The sequence below is a fragment of the Aquarana catesbeiana genome, linkage group LG03 (assembly GCF_042186555.1).
Source record: "Aquarana catesbeiana isolate 2022-GZ linkage group LG03, ASM4218655v1, whole genome shotgun sequence".
Taxonomy (NCBI): Eukaryota; Metazoa; Chordata; class Amphibia; order Anura; family Ranidae; genus Aquarana; species Aquarana catesbeiana.
In genome coordinates, this window is record NC_133326.1 from 544,551,251 (window position 1) to 544,565,334 (window position 14,084).

Sequence of the window (14,084 nt, forward strand, 5' to 3'; positions counted from 1 at the left end):
GAGGAGTATAGTCACTGTGGCATTGAGAGGTGTACTCACAGTGGTCCTGAAGTGTATGGTCAGAGTGGCACTGAGGGATATAATCACTGTGGCACTGACGGGTATTGTCACAATGGCCCTGAGGAGTATAGCCACTGTGGTATTAACAGGTATTGTCACAATGGCCCTGAGTGGTATAATCACTGGGACATTGACGGGTATTGTCACAATGGCCCTGAGGAGGCCCTGTGGCATTGAGGGGTGTACTCACAGTGGTCCTGAAGTGTATGGTCAGAGTGACACTGAGGGGTATAGTCACTGTGGCATTGAGCGGTGTACTCATAGTGGTCCCGAAGTGTATGGTCAGAGTGGCACTGAGGGATATAATCACTGTGGCATTGACGGGTATTGTCACAATGGCCCTGAGGGGTATAATCACTGTGACATTGATAGGTATTATCACAATGGCCCTGAGGGGTATTGTCACTGTGATATTGACGGGTATTGTCACAATGGTCCTGAGTGGTACAGTCACTGTGGCATTGAGGGGTGTACTCACAGTGGTTCTGAAGTGTATGGTCAGAGTGGCACTGATGGATATAATCACTGTGGCATTGACGGGTATTGTCACAATAGCCCTGAGGGGTATAATCACTGTGACATTGACAGGTATTGTCACAATGGCCCTGAGGGGTATAATCCATGTGACATTGATGGGTATTGTCACAATGCCCCTGAGGAGTATAGTGACTGTGGCATTGAGGGGTGTACTCACAGTGGTTCTGAAGTGTATGGTCAGAGTGGCACTGAGGAATATAATCACTGTGGCATTGACAAGTATTGTCACAATGGCCCTGAGGGGTATAGTCACCATGGCATTGACAAGCATTTTCTCAATGACCTTGAGGGGTATAGGTACTGCGGCATTGACAGGTATTGTCACAATAGCCCTGAGGGGTATAGTCACTGTGCCATTAACGGGTATTGTCACAATGGCCCTGAGGAGTATAGCCACTGTGGCATTGAGAGGTGTACTCACAGTGGTCCTGAAGTGTATGGTCAGAGTGACACTGAGGGGTATAGTCACTGTGGCATTGAGGGGTATTGTCACAATGGCCCTGAGGGGTATAATCACTGTGACATTGATAGGTATTGTCACAATGGCCCTGAGGGGTATAGTGACTGTGATATTGACGGGTATTGTCACAATGGTCCTGAGGGGTACAGTCACTGTGGCATTGAGGGGTGTGCTCACAGTGGTTCTGAAGTGTATGGTCAGAGTGGCACTGAGGGATATAATCACTGTGGCATTGACGGGTATTGTCACAATGGCCCTGAGGGGTATAATCACTGTGACATTGACAGGTATTGTCACAATGGCCCTGAGAGGTATAATCCATGTGACATTGACGGGTATTGTCACAATGCCCCTGAGGAGTATAGTCACTGTGGCAATGAGGGGTGTACTCACAGTGGTTCTGAAGTGTATGGTCAGAGTGGCACTGAGGGATATAATCACTGTGGCATTGACGAGTATTGTCACAATGGCCCTGAGGGGTATAGTCACCATGGCATTGACAAGCATTTTCTCAATGACCTTGAGGGGTATAGGTACTGCGGCATTGACAGGTATTGTCACAATAGCCCTGAGGGGTATAGTCACTGTGCCATTAACGGGTATTGTCACAATAGCCCTGAGAGGTATAGTTACTGTGGCATTGACGGGCATTGTCACAATGCCCTTGAGGGGTATAGTATGGGTATTGCCACAATAGCCATGAGGGGCATAGTTACTGAGGGGTATAGACACTGTGGCATTGAGAGGTTTACCACTAATACAGTAGTGAATATCTTGTCTGCTACACACACTGCAGCTCACAGCCACCGCAGAGAGGAAGTTCTGGGAGTTTGCTGAGGAATGAACAATTTTCAGATAGGAATACAGAAAAAGACCTTTGTCACTTCCTCTCTCTATGTCAGGAATGTCACTGATTTCAACTTTTCAACTCTCACTCATCTCTCGTAGGGTGGCTTGCTCTAGGTACTGTACATAGTACTCCTAATATTTGTAATTCACACATTTTTCATCATGGGAGAATACTCTACTAGGGGTGTGAAAGGGACAAGATTGGCCCCTAATATTTTCCTATTAAATATTTAAATCTAATATAAATTCCTCCTTACCATACATTCTAAGTAGGGATGAGCAAACCAGGCTGGATTTCATTTGCGAAAGGTTCATTGAACTCGGCAGAAACTCTGTGAAACCACACTGGTAAGCCCCTTTGAAGTCTACAGGAGACAAAGTGATCAATTGTTGAAAAGAAAGCAGGGGGAAATGCACCAATGCTAAGAAAAAAAATTCTTAAACATAATTCAGCGGGGTTGAGTGTCTTATCATGCCACTTAAAGGACAACATTGAAAATATACAATTTCAATTACAGTCTTAGGGGGGTGCCTTAAAGGAGAAGTCCAGCCTGAGCTTTTTAGGCTGGGCTTCTCCTATGGGTCACAGGAGTGAAATTTGTTTTGCTCTCCTGTGACCCGTTTTCAGCAGGGAGCGGTCTGAAGTCTGCTGTCCGCTGACGTCAGCAAGATCAGTCTAGGCAGCGCGTCATTCCGACTTAGGAAGTCAGGATCCGCCAGCTGCCTGGACTGATGGTCTCAGCCTCTCAGTGAGCCGCTGAGAGGCTGAGACAGCCGTTCCCCGCCCCTCCACAGCTCAGCACTCCATTGAGCATGGAGGAGCAGAGCAGGAGAGATGCTGACTGACAGGCAGCAGCTCTCCGCTCGGGGAGGTGAGAGAACCGAGCCATCGGCAATGTTCGTGACTCGGTTCTCAGTGAAGAGGCGGCAGGGGACAGATGCAGCATCGGTCTGATGCTACGTCCACCTAGAGGTAAGTATGATTAGGCAAAAAAAAAAACAAAACATACTTCTCTTTTAAAACTGCACGTGAAGTATGAAACAGTATAACGTAGCCATTTAAAAAAAAAAAAAACACGGGGAAAAAAATAGTGTGGGGTTCCCCCTAAAATTCCAACCAGAACCTTATGGTTCTGGTAGCCTGGGTGACCCAAAAAAGGAAGGGACAGCAAGCATGCATCATCCCCTTCCTTCCTGTACCACCCCAGGTCCAATGCCATTTAATATAGTAGTGGGTACCTTGCAAAGGGGAAAGCAAAGCCTCTACTCCCTTGCAAGTCACCTTGTTTCAATGTTGAGGAACAAGGACCTCTTCCTCAGAGGATGTGTGTGTGTGTGTGTGTGTGTGGGGGGGGGGCATGGTTATAGTGGAATCTGGGAGACCCTTTATAATATCACAAATAGTTAAAAGTAAATACTTTTTTTATTGCCAAACAAAAATACATTTATTGATGAAAATCCATCATTAATCATGCCATCTAACAACGAAGATCTATCGTCAACTAAGACACTAAGACAATAGTCAATATGTCCCTGCTGTCAAGACCCGTCACTCGACGATGCTTCCCTGCCACACTACCAGCACTAAGTTGCAGAAAGAACAAAATCCAGCACCACGATGTCTCAAAAATAGAACATATACGATTTTATTTAATCCATGCAATAAAAGGAATCAACACCTGTAGTTATTGACGTGTTTCAGCCTCTGACATAAGCCTTAGTCATAAATCACAGAATGCCCAGCACTGCTGTAATGTAAAGAACATCCCAAGATTTCTTGATTTGAAAAAGAGTAGGTAGATCCAGAATTAGATAACGAATATGTTTAATCACAACCTTGTCTTATAAATGGACTGCAAAGTCTGACAAAATTGATTGAAGTGATAATGGGTGGACATAGCGCTTACCCTCAATGAAGCTGTGACTGCCTCTTCCATCTCAGGCAATGGACAAAATTCCATCACGACTAACTGCCCCATCATGGTATCATTGGGAGGAATAGTGCGCCATCATTGGTGTCAGTGAAAGGAATAGTGCCCCATGGTTGGTGTCAGTGGAAGAATTGCGCCCCATCTCTGATGTCAGTAGGAGTGTAGCAAAGTCTTTAACCTCTTCCAGTCTAATGAGGACCTCCAAGGCCAAAGATAATGACATCCTTCAATATGTAGTGGGTTGTGAGGCATAATGGGTGCAAAGATGGTAAAAGTCATTGGGCGTTAGACACTTCTTGGATGTAAAAGAGGTTTTATTTCTTTTAACAATCCTTTTTGTATTTTTGGGGGAAAGAGGGTTAGGGTCAGGCCACCCTTAAGTAGTTGTAGATTCAATTTGCAGACTCCGAGACTTCAATAGGAAGACAGCCGTGCAGGGAAAGGCCCCAGCAAGGCGCCACATCTGCACATGTAGGAATGCTGTCTCCTATGGAAACAGTCTTTAACAGTTCCTAACTCAAATGTAACAGTTCCTTCAGCTTCACTACAACTGCTTCTTGTAGTTCTCCAACACTGAGACCCCGGTCTCTCACTAGACCCACTGATTCACTGACTCTGAATCCCTTGAGCTCCTCCAATCTTTGGGTGGTATCTCCCGCAAGCGTCACCCATGCCTCCCTGCTGGGTCCCTAGCTTGGCACTCCAGATACTTCTCAAGCTTCACCCCCGCTGACCGGTTCGGTCCCTGGCTTGACACACAAGGCTGCTCTGCAAGCGTCGCCTCCGCTGGTTGGGTCCCTGTTTTGATCACCGCCTGAAGTTTCCCAATTCTCCACTGTGCCCGTTCGGTGAGAATACTGCCCCGGTATTTGCTTCAGTTACTCACTGTGGTCCCTGGTAAAGGTGGTTGGTTCCTTAGTGGCGACAGCTCCCCTTCTACCTCCGACCACGACAGGTTCTCTGGCCGACAGAACCGTCACTTTTGGTTGGATTGCAAGGCACAATCCCAACCTTGCACTGCCCTCTTACTTCTGGATAGTTCTTCACACAGCCTGGCAGCCAGATGCCCCTGGTATAGGCCCAATCTCCGGCCTAGCAGCCGGGGCATATGATACACGTCCACCCAGCCACCCGTGCAGGTGGCACAGAACATAGATCACCTGACCCCCTCCAAATATATAGGTGCTCCCAGCAGGCCAAGGGATTCAAGAAAACCCCTGCCCATTGGCTGAGATACCCCATATACCCATAACCTGACCTTGGGTTGCCCTTCTCATATTTAGTACCACCAAGCACCCGACAACCTAGTGGTAGAAGAGAAAAGTGCAACAAGGCCAAACTTAGGGAGAAATCAATAGATCTCTATCAATCAACCAGGATAACTACTCCTGGCAAGTAAATTTGTGAGGAGCTCCCTGCCTAAACTACAGGGTGCTACAGAAGAAATAGTGCCTTATCGCTGATGTCAGTAGAAGGAACAGTGCCCCATCGTTGTGTCAGTGGGAGGAATAGTGCCCTATCATTGGTGTCAGTGGAAGAATAGTGCCTCATCATTGGTGCCAGTGGAAGGAATAGTGCCTCATCGTTGGTGTCAATGGGAGAAACGAGAGTGCCCTGTTGTTGATGTCAGTAACAGAAATTATGCCCCATTGTTAGTGTCAGTGGGAGGAATAGTGTCTTGAATCAGTGAAAGGAACTGTGCACCAAGGGCCAGATAAAGGCAAGCAAAGGGCTGCATCCAGCCCCCATGCCAGTGTTTGGAGACCACTGGTCTAGGCAGATCATATTGGAGGGCAGTCGGATGTGAACGGACAGTGGAGTCTGTTTACTCTGGTGTACAGGGCCTAAATCTTTTTATAAACTCTCTATGTCCATCAAATGAAGGGTCTTTGGTTTGAGATTTTTATTCTGTTGGATTAGTTAAGTTACACTGAATGATCAATAGAATGATTATATCAATACACGTGTGACATCTATTTTAGACTTTACAGGTATATACATTGATGTTAGATATGTACACCTGAAACAATTATGTCATAAAGAGCATCATTAAAAATATGCAGATCAGCTTTATAATCACATATTGTTTTTTTCCCAGAACTATATTTTATGAATTTTCTGACATATTTAGAGACAAACAGCTAAATACACAGAAGAAATACATATAAGGGAGCTAATTTGTATTTCTGGTCATTCATTCCTGAGATTAAAGCCTTGTACACGGTTCGACTGTTGGCAGGGGATTGTCTGTTGACAGACTGTTGTCCTACAATCTTACCGCTCCTTTTGACAATTGTTGTCCAATTTTCGGCCAACAAATGGATGACAGGCTAGTAACTTTTCGGCGAACAATGGCTTGACGTCTGATTTTCGTATGGTCATTACACAAATCTGTCACACAAAAGTTGAAAGTACAAAAACGCATGCTTGGAATCAATGCTCACCAAACACGAAATTAGCAGAAGGGGCCCAAAGGGTGGCACGCAAGAGCTGAAATTCCTCGTAGTACGTCACTGCGTTCATGTTTGTGGCACGACGATTGTGTAACGTTAGTATGCAAGACAAGATCCTGGCACACGCCCTTTTGACAAAAATCAGACGCTTGGTTGTCCAACAATCGTACCGTGTGTACGAGGCTTTACACAGCTCTGCTACACAACAGCCCTGTCTGGCAGCATAGGAAATCTGATTTTCTCTGCTTCAGTTCAGGAAAGCTGGCCATACACATTCAGCAGGAGGGCTGAAAAAAAAAATCTAACAGACTCCTCCATCCATGCAATACAGCACGGATGGGCAAATCTCCTGCTGCGCCCACAGGGTCACCCATGTAACAAATTTCAGCTGGGTAATCAGTGCTAGTAAACCCAATACCAAAAATGTAAATCACTGCAACTGACCAATCATTAGATGTGGTGGCTACATTATTTTTTTTTTTCACCTGGTAATGGAGCCAGTAAATCTAATATATTTTTTATTGTGTATTAAACGTGTTGCGCATGTGTTAAAAAAAAAACGTGTTGCTCTAAGAGAATAAGTGAAACTATAAATGTGTAAAACTTCATGTGTCACCAAACAAATCACCTTTAATAAGGTGCAAACTGATCAAAAATACAAACAATGTGTAACAATTGCAATCAATAAAAATGCAAAGTACAACTGATAATGATCTATGTAAAACCATCTATGTAAAGCAGAGCAATCAATATGGACAACCAATCAATAAACAACAATAAACAGAAATAAAGAACATCAGATTCATATTCATTCATATTTACTAATAATCCATGAAAACTTAATTGTGAAAGATCGATGTAAAACGTACGATCGATATACACAACCATTAAAAAAAGGATAAACATGAATTAAATGAAATATCTAGTTCTTATAAGTTCGTGTTCACTTGTGATCAATGCAAGCTTATTCATGACCACTGGATTTAAAATTACAAGGAGAAATATTAATCCAGAAATGCATTAATATTTTCATTGGAATTTTTAAATCCAACAGTGGTCACGAATAAGCTTGCATTGATCACAAGTGAACACGAACTTATAAGAACTAGATATTTCATTTAATTCATGTTTATCCTTTTTTTATTGGTTGTGCACATCGATCGTACTTTTTCACATCGTTCCTTCGTGGATAAATTCACATGGATTACTAGTAAATAGGAATTGATATGGATTTGATGTTTTTTTTTAATGTTTTATTTATTTATGTTTACTGTTGTTTATTGATCAGTGCATATTAATTGCAATGCTTTATATCTGTGGCAGGCACTGGGGTTTGTGGAGTAGGCTGCAGGCTAGCCTCTTGCCTACTGTCTATGGGCCCTGGCATTTGAGAGGGCTCTATTCTTTGGGAGGTGTGTGCCTGGGGGACCTTTAGGCCTGGTTCACACCTATGGATTTTTTAGTGCATTTTCAGTTTTGCAGAAACACACTACAGTCCATTTAACATGGTTTCCTATGGATGTAGTTCACATCTTTGCATTTTATGGAAACGACCAGGGACTTTTTTTTGTTATTTGGTTCTATAGACTTCAATGGATCAAAAATGTGTATTGAAAATGCAAAATGCACCTGGAATATGCAAACTGCAACCTGCATAGGTGTGAACCAGGCCTTAGACCCAATACACACTATATAACTTTTGTTGTCTGATTTCCTTTAGATTTACCAAAACCATGTAGTGCAAGGGCCTGCCTGATTGCATACAAATTGAAACTCTTAAGGTTTGACCTCATATTATATGGTTTTGGTAAATCTGAAGGAAAAAATCTACAGAAAATTGTATAGCTTTAAGGCTGGATTCACACCTATGCATTTTTAGTGCTTTTTGCATTTTGCAGATTTGCACTACAGAACGTGTTCCATAGGAAACCATGTTAAATGGACTGTAGTGCAAATCTGCAAAATGCAAATAGCACTAAAAATGTATTGGTGTGAATCAAGCCTAAAGTAGTTTTTCTTCGGATTCAAGTCCTGTTTTACTCCACATTGGTTCTGTCTAATGCTTGGGGTAAAATTACTATATTCTGGTTCCAGAGTGGAGGAAGCTGTATCTTGGTGGAGGCACCCAGGCGGGAGGTGCTAAGTGATCCATCACGGTATCTATCTTATTTTTTTTTTAATCGATTACACTTTGTATTTGTATTGATTGCAATTTTTACACATTGTTTGTATTTTTGGTCAGTTTGCACCTTATTAGGGGTTATTTGTTTGCTGACACATAACATTTGATACATTTATAAATGTATTTATTCTCTCAAAGGGACAGTTCGTAAAATCCATGATTTTTACATCTGTCTGTGAATGTCCAGTACAGACATAGACACTGCAGGTCTGTAATGGACATTCATGGACAAATATAAAAATCATCGATTTTACAAACTGTCTGACAGTTGGCAGCAAGCACTCAACAGCACGTTTCATACAAAATGGCCCGTACACACGATCCGAAAATTGGACGAAAAATACTGCTTTCGGCGCGATCGTACAATCACGACAGTTCATCCGATATTATTAGATTGGACAAGCACAAAAATTTTCCTCATACGATACCAGATCGTACGATTTTCGTTTAGTCAGTACAGTCGTCGAAAACACAATACATTACAACACATGACATCACTTCCGATTTTTTTTTCTGTCGTACGAGAATTTTCATGACTGTAGTAAACTATTCAATCTCTACTTGTGACTATTAAATGAAAAAAGTCAGACGATCTGTCGTCCGATTTTCGGATCGTGTGTACAGGCCATAAGGGGTTGATTTACTAAAAATGGAGAGTGCAAAATCTGGTGCAGCTGTGCATGGTGGCCAATCTGCTTCTAACTTCAGCTTGTTCAATTAAGCTTTGACAAGAGCTGCACCAGATTTTGCACACTCCATTTTTTGTAAATCAACCCCTAAGGGCCCATTTATACCAGAAACTGCACATAATTGCGTGTTTTTGACTGCATGTTTACATGCTTTTGAAACGCGTTTGAAGTGTGCTTGACGTGCGCTTGAGTGTGTTTTGCATGCGTTTTGCGCTGTGTTTGCAGTCCATTTTTCAATATGTTTTTTGGGCTTGGTATTCTTGGCTTAACCACTTGGCGCTCGCCCACCATCCAATGAAAGAGGGACGGTGCAGTTCTCATTCTGGTTGGATGTCATAAGACGGCACACTAGAGCGGCCGTGCCTGCCCGCCCACGGGGGCAAACAGCGCGGCGATCGCGGCCGCACATGTTGCTAGGACACGGCATGACCCAGATCTCTGTAAAAAGCAGCTGACACGGCTCTTTAACTATGTGATCGGCTGTGTTCAATCACAGCTGGTCACATGTAAATACAGAAGTGGCGGTAATCGGCTCTCCTCGCCTCACACTGACAGAAAGTGTGGTGAGGAGTGCCGATCAGTGGCATCTCCTCGCAGGGGAGAACAGGGCAGGTAATCAGGGCACTGATCATCAGTGTCCTGATTACAGTAAAGCGACAGAAGTGCCACCAATCAGTGCCCATGAGTGCCACCAATCAGTGTCCATCAGTGACACAAATTAGTGCCCATCAGTTGCACAAATCAATGCCCATTACCGGTGCCAGTCAGTGCTGCCTTTTAGTGCCCACCAGTGCCTGCTCATCAGTGCTGCCCATCAATGTCGCCCATTAGTGCCCATCAGTGCCGCCCATCAGTGCTGCCTATCTGTGCCACCTATTAGTGCCCACCAGTGCCACCTTTTAGTGCCGCCTATCAGTGCTCATCAGTGCCGCATATCAGTGCCACCTATCAGTGCCCATCAGTGCGGCATAATAGTGCCTCCTCATCAGTGCCACCTAATCAGTGCCCATAAGTGCCACCTCATCAGTGCCCATCAATGCCGCCAAATCAGCACATATCAGTAAAGGAGAAAAATTACCTATTTACAAAATTTAAGAAAAACTTCTTTATTTTTCAGAATCTTCGTATTTTTGTAAAAAGTAAAAAACCCTGCAGTGATTAAATACTACCAAAAGAAGTGAATCACCAAAGTGAAAGCTGAAAAATGGCCTGGGCAGGAAGGGGGTGAAAGGACCCTAAGTGTGCTTGCAGGTTATACCTGTAATAATCAATTATTGTTCTCAAACAATTTTCATTTTTATAATATACATGTTATATTTTTTATTTTAACAAACTAAGCTCTCGAGTAAAAGTGGGGGGGGGGGGCTGAGACAAAACATTTATTACTGATTGGGGTTTTTATAATGGTCAGCTTTTATACATTTACAGTATGTAAAATATTTATCCCAAAAGGAAAAAGAGTGTTACTGGAACTGCTTTAAAAGTGTTATCTGGAATTTTGCTTTAAAGCTTATCTATGGTAAAAGTTTACAATCATATACAGATTTCCACATTGAATTTCAACTATTTCTCACCTACTCCTATTAATCTTAACATTCTTGAAGTTCATAGGCATGCGCAGGGGGTGTGCCAGTTGTGCCTGGGCACACCCTAATCACTGCGTGTGGTGCTGATTCCCCCTATTGCCTTGGCTTCCCCCCCGTGTTGTGCCCCCCCCTGCAGTGCTCCTGGCTTCCCTCCTCTCCCCCTGGCTCCTGCAGGGGATGTTTCAGAAGGGAGAGTGGGGTAAGGGGCTTGTAAATATGTAACTTACCGGCCCCTTCCTTTTCTAAATGAACACAATCACTCACTGTGTTTATTCATAACTGAAGCATAGTAAACTGTGTTTACTATGCTGTAGTTTGTAAATGAACAGGGTGCTCAGCACAGAGTACTTCCCATTCATTCACTGTCCAGTGCAGCTGAGGCTGCAGAGAAAGGCATGTGTGTTTGATCTTTGTGGTGCACACCCTAATGCATACCTACCAACATTTTGAGATGGTGGTGAGGGACACCTACTAACAAACGTATGTGGGCAAAGGACACACCCCCTGCCATACCCCCTTAAAGGAGAATTAACCAAAATAAAGGTTAATTAAATCCAGAAGGGCTTTTTTTTACCACTACTATTCCTTTATATTGGCTTTTAAAATGTCAAAATACAGCAATTTGGAAACTGGATGAAAGGTTTAGCACTGGGAAACACTTTTTGAAAGATAAAAAGTGCATTTTATATACAACTATATAGATCTGACCAAAATGAGGGACATATGAGGGGGAAAGAGGGACAGAGGGACATTGCTCCAAATCAGGGACAGTCCCTCCAAATCAGGAACAGTTGGGAGCTATGCTCTATGCAATAGGCTGCGCATACCTATGTTGAAGTTTGTAAACTCACTTTGTGAAGATCCCCACACAATTACTTTCTTGAATTCTGTGACACATATTCACTATCTCATGTGAGTAGGCACTGCTGTGTCACACATTTCATAGATCCTGTGTTTCGTCAGATTAGGCAACCAGTCAGATTTCGTAACGGAAGTGACATTCTGTCACGGCCATCTTGGTACACCCCGCGCTCGGCCACACTAAGCCGACATTCTGAGGTCGCCAAGCGGACATCTTTTTACACCCACCGAAATCTTGCATCTCACACTTATTTTTACCACTAAACTGAGCTTATATCGTGAAATACAGTATTTAGAAGTCCGTGACACTGTTTTGATGTTGAATTTTAAAAGCAGCGGTCTTCTGTCAGGTTAACAAACCTGTGAGATCAGCAGGCTTGCTGCTGCTTTTAAAATTCAACATCAAAACAGTGTCATGGACTTCTAAATACTGTCTTTCTGGATATAAACTCAGTTTAGTGGTAAAAATAAGTGTGAAATGCAAGATTCCTGGTGGGTGTAAAAAGATGTTCGCTTGGCGACTTCAGAATGTAGGCTTAGTGTGGCCAAGTGCGGGTGTACCAAGATGGCTGCAATGGAACGTCACTTCCGTTACCAAATCTGACGGGTCGCTTAATTTGACAACACCTACAGTGAGAAGGCGGCAAGCGGACATCTTTGTACACCCATCAAAGTCTTGCATTTCACACTTATTTTTACCACTAAACGGAGGTTATATCATCAAATACAGTATTTAGAACTCCATGACACTGTTTTGATGTTGAATATTAAAAGTAGCGGCAAGCCTGCTGATCTCATAGGTTTGCTGACACAAGACCGCTGCTTTTAAAATTCAACATCAAAACAGTCAGACGGACTTCTAAATCCTGTATTTCATGATATAAGCTCAGTTTAGTGGTAAAAATAAGTGTGAAATGCAAGACTCCGGTGGGTGTAAAAATATGTCTGCTTCGATGTAGGCTTACTGCGGCTAAGTGCGGGTGTACCAAAATGGCCGTGATCGAACGTCACTTCCGCTACAGGATTTGACAGGTCGCCTAATCTGACAGAACAACTGCCTTCTGAACTACAGAGGAGCTGAGAGGAGGAGTTTCAGGAAGCGGAGTCAGTACAGGAATTACTGCTTGCTCCTCCATCCAGAGTGGAGACACCCTAAAACAGGAGGTGTGTTACTGGCCAGATCATCATGAAAATAATGGAAAAAAAAAACGCTAAAAAAATAAATGAAAAAAAACTAAGGCAGCCACCTTATTTAAGAATTAGTAAGCTGCAGAATATTACATGATTGTTTTTGGGTTTGGATACGCTTTAACACCTACAGTACAGAAATTGTCCCATGCCCAGCCTGTGATTTATTCATTTTTTCATCCGGTACAAAAGAAAAAAAAATGAAGGCAGCTGGTTACAAAAGTAATTGATTTAGATTTCCAACAGAGAATGCTGCAATGTATTGTACAGTATTGTTACATGAAAAAAAAATGCAATGACACTTCAACTATATGTAATAGATACATGCACCCTTAGGATCCCGGTGGAAGTTGGAAATCACTGCAGTAGTCTCTGCTACTACAGTGATTGCCGCTGTCTTATGGATGCCGTGCCAAGCAGCTGCCCTGCTGCATAGTGAACAGAAGGTGTCACTCATATAACACAGAAGCCGTTCACAGAACGCCTTGCATTTTTCTCAAATTAATTTGCAAGGAGTTCTCTGATTGGACAAGTTTCAGAGACCACAATCTCCACCTATTCCATTCAGAGAATGCCTTGCACTTCCTAGCTGGACCAATGTACACAGCTGTAATTATTACAAACTACAATAGTAGCAAAAAAAAAGCACATACTGTAGCAACCCACTACCTATAAAAAATAACAGATCTGTCACATTTTGCTACATGTCACAATATGTCCCCAAGAAATTTGAAGCTAGGTTCACACTGCTGCAATGCAATTTTGATCTGAGTTTGGTGCGATTATGTAGTGCAACTTGGATGTGGTTTGCATATTCTATGGGGCCAAAATCATGTTGATATCACACAGAGTTGTACATAAACCTTTTCCAAAAATGCACTATGCTGAGTTGCTTTGATGTGAACAGGCACTATTGAAAATAATGTGATTTCCATTGTCATGTCACATCTGAAATCGCATTAGTGTGAATGGAGCGTAAAGATGAAACTTAATCACCAATGGGATAAATGGGATTGTACATGGGGGCAATTGTGATAAAATGTTGCTCCAAAAAAAGTGTTTTTATATTTATGTTTGCTCAGACAGAATCTGGATTAGCTGTGCAATCAGCTTCTATCTTTCATTTTCAATGCTTGCCTTGAACAAACTAAAGATTGAAGCTGATTGGTTGCCATACACAACTACTCCAGATTCTGTGTCTGAGGGGTTTGAACCAGGAGTTAAAATGAGGGGGTCTTTTTTTTTTTTTTTGGTAGATGGAAAGTACTCCTTGCTGGTGATTGATGGT

General features: G+C 42.8%; 1 protein-coding gene across 2 annotated transcripts in view; it reads left to right on the top strand.

Annotated features, from left to right (window-relative positions):
- TBXAS1 (thromboxane A synthase 1) overlaps nucleotides 1-14,084 on the top strand; it is a 198,645-nt gene that overhangs the window by 50,298 nt on the left and 134,263 nt on the right. The window lies entirely within an intron of this gene.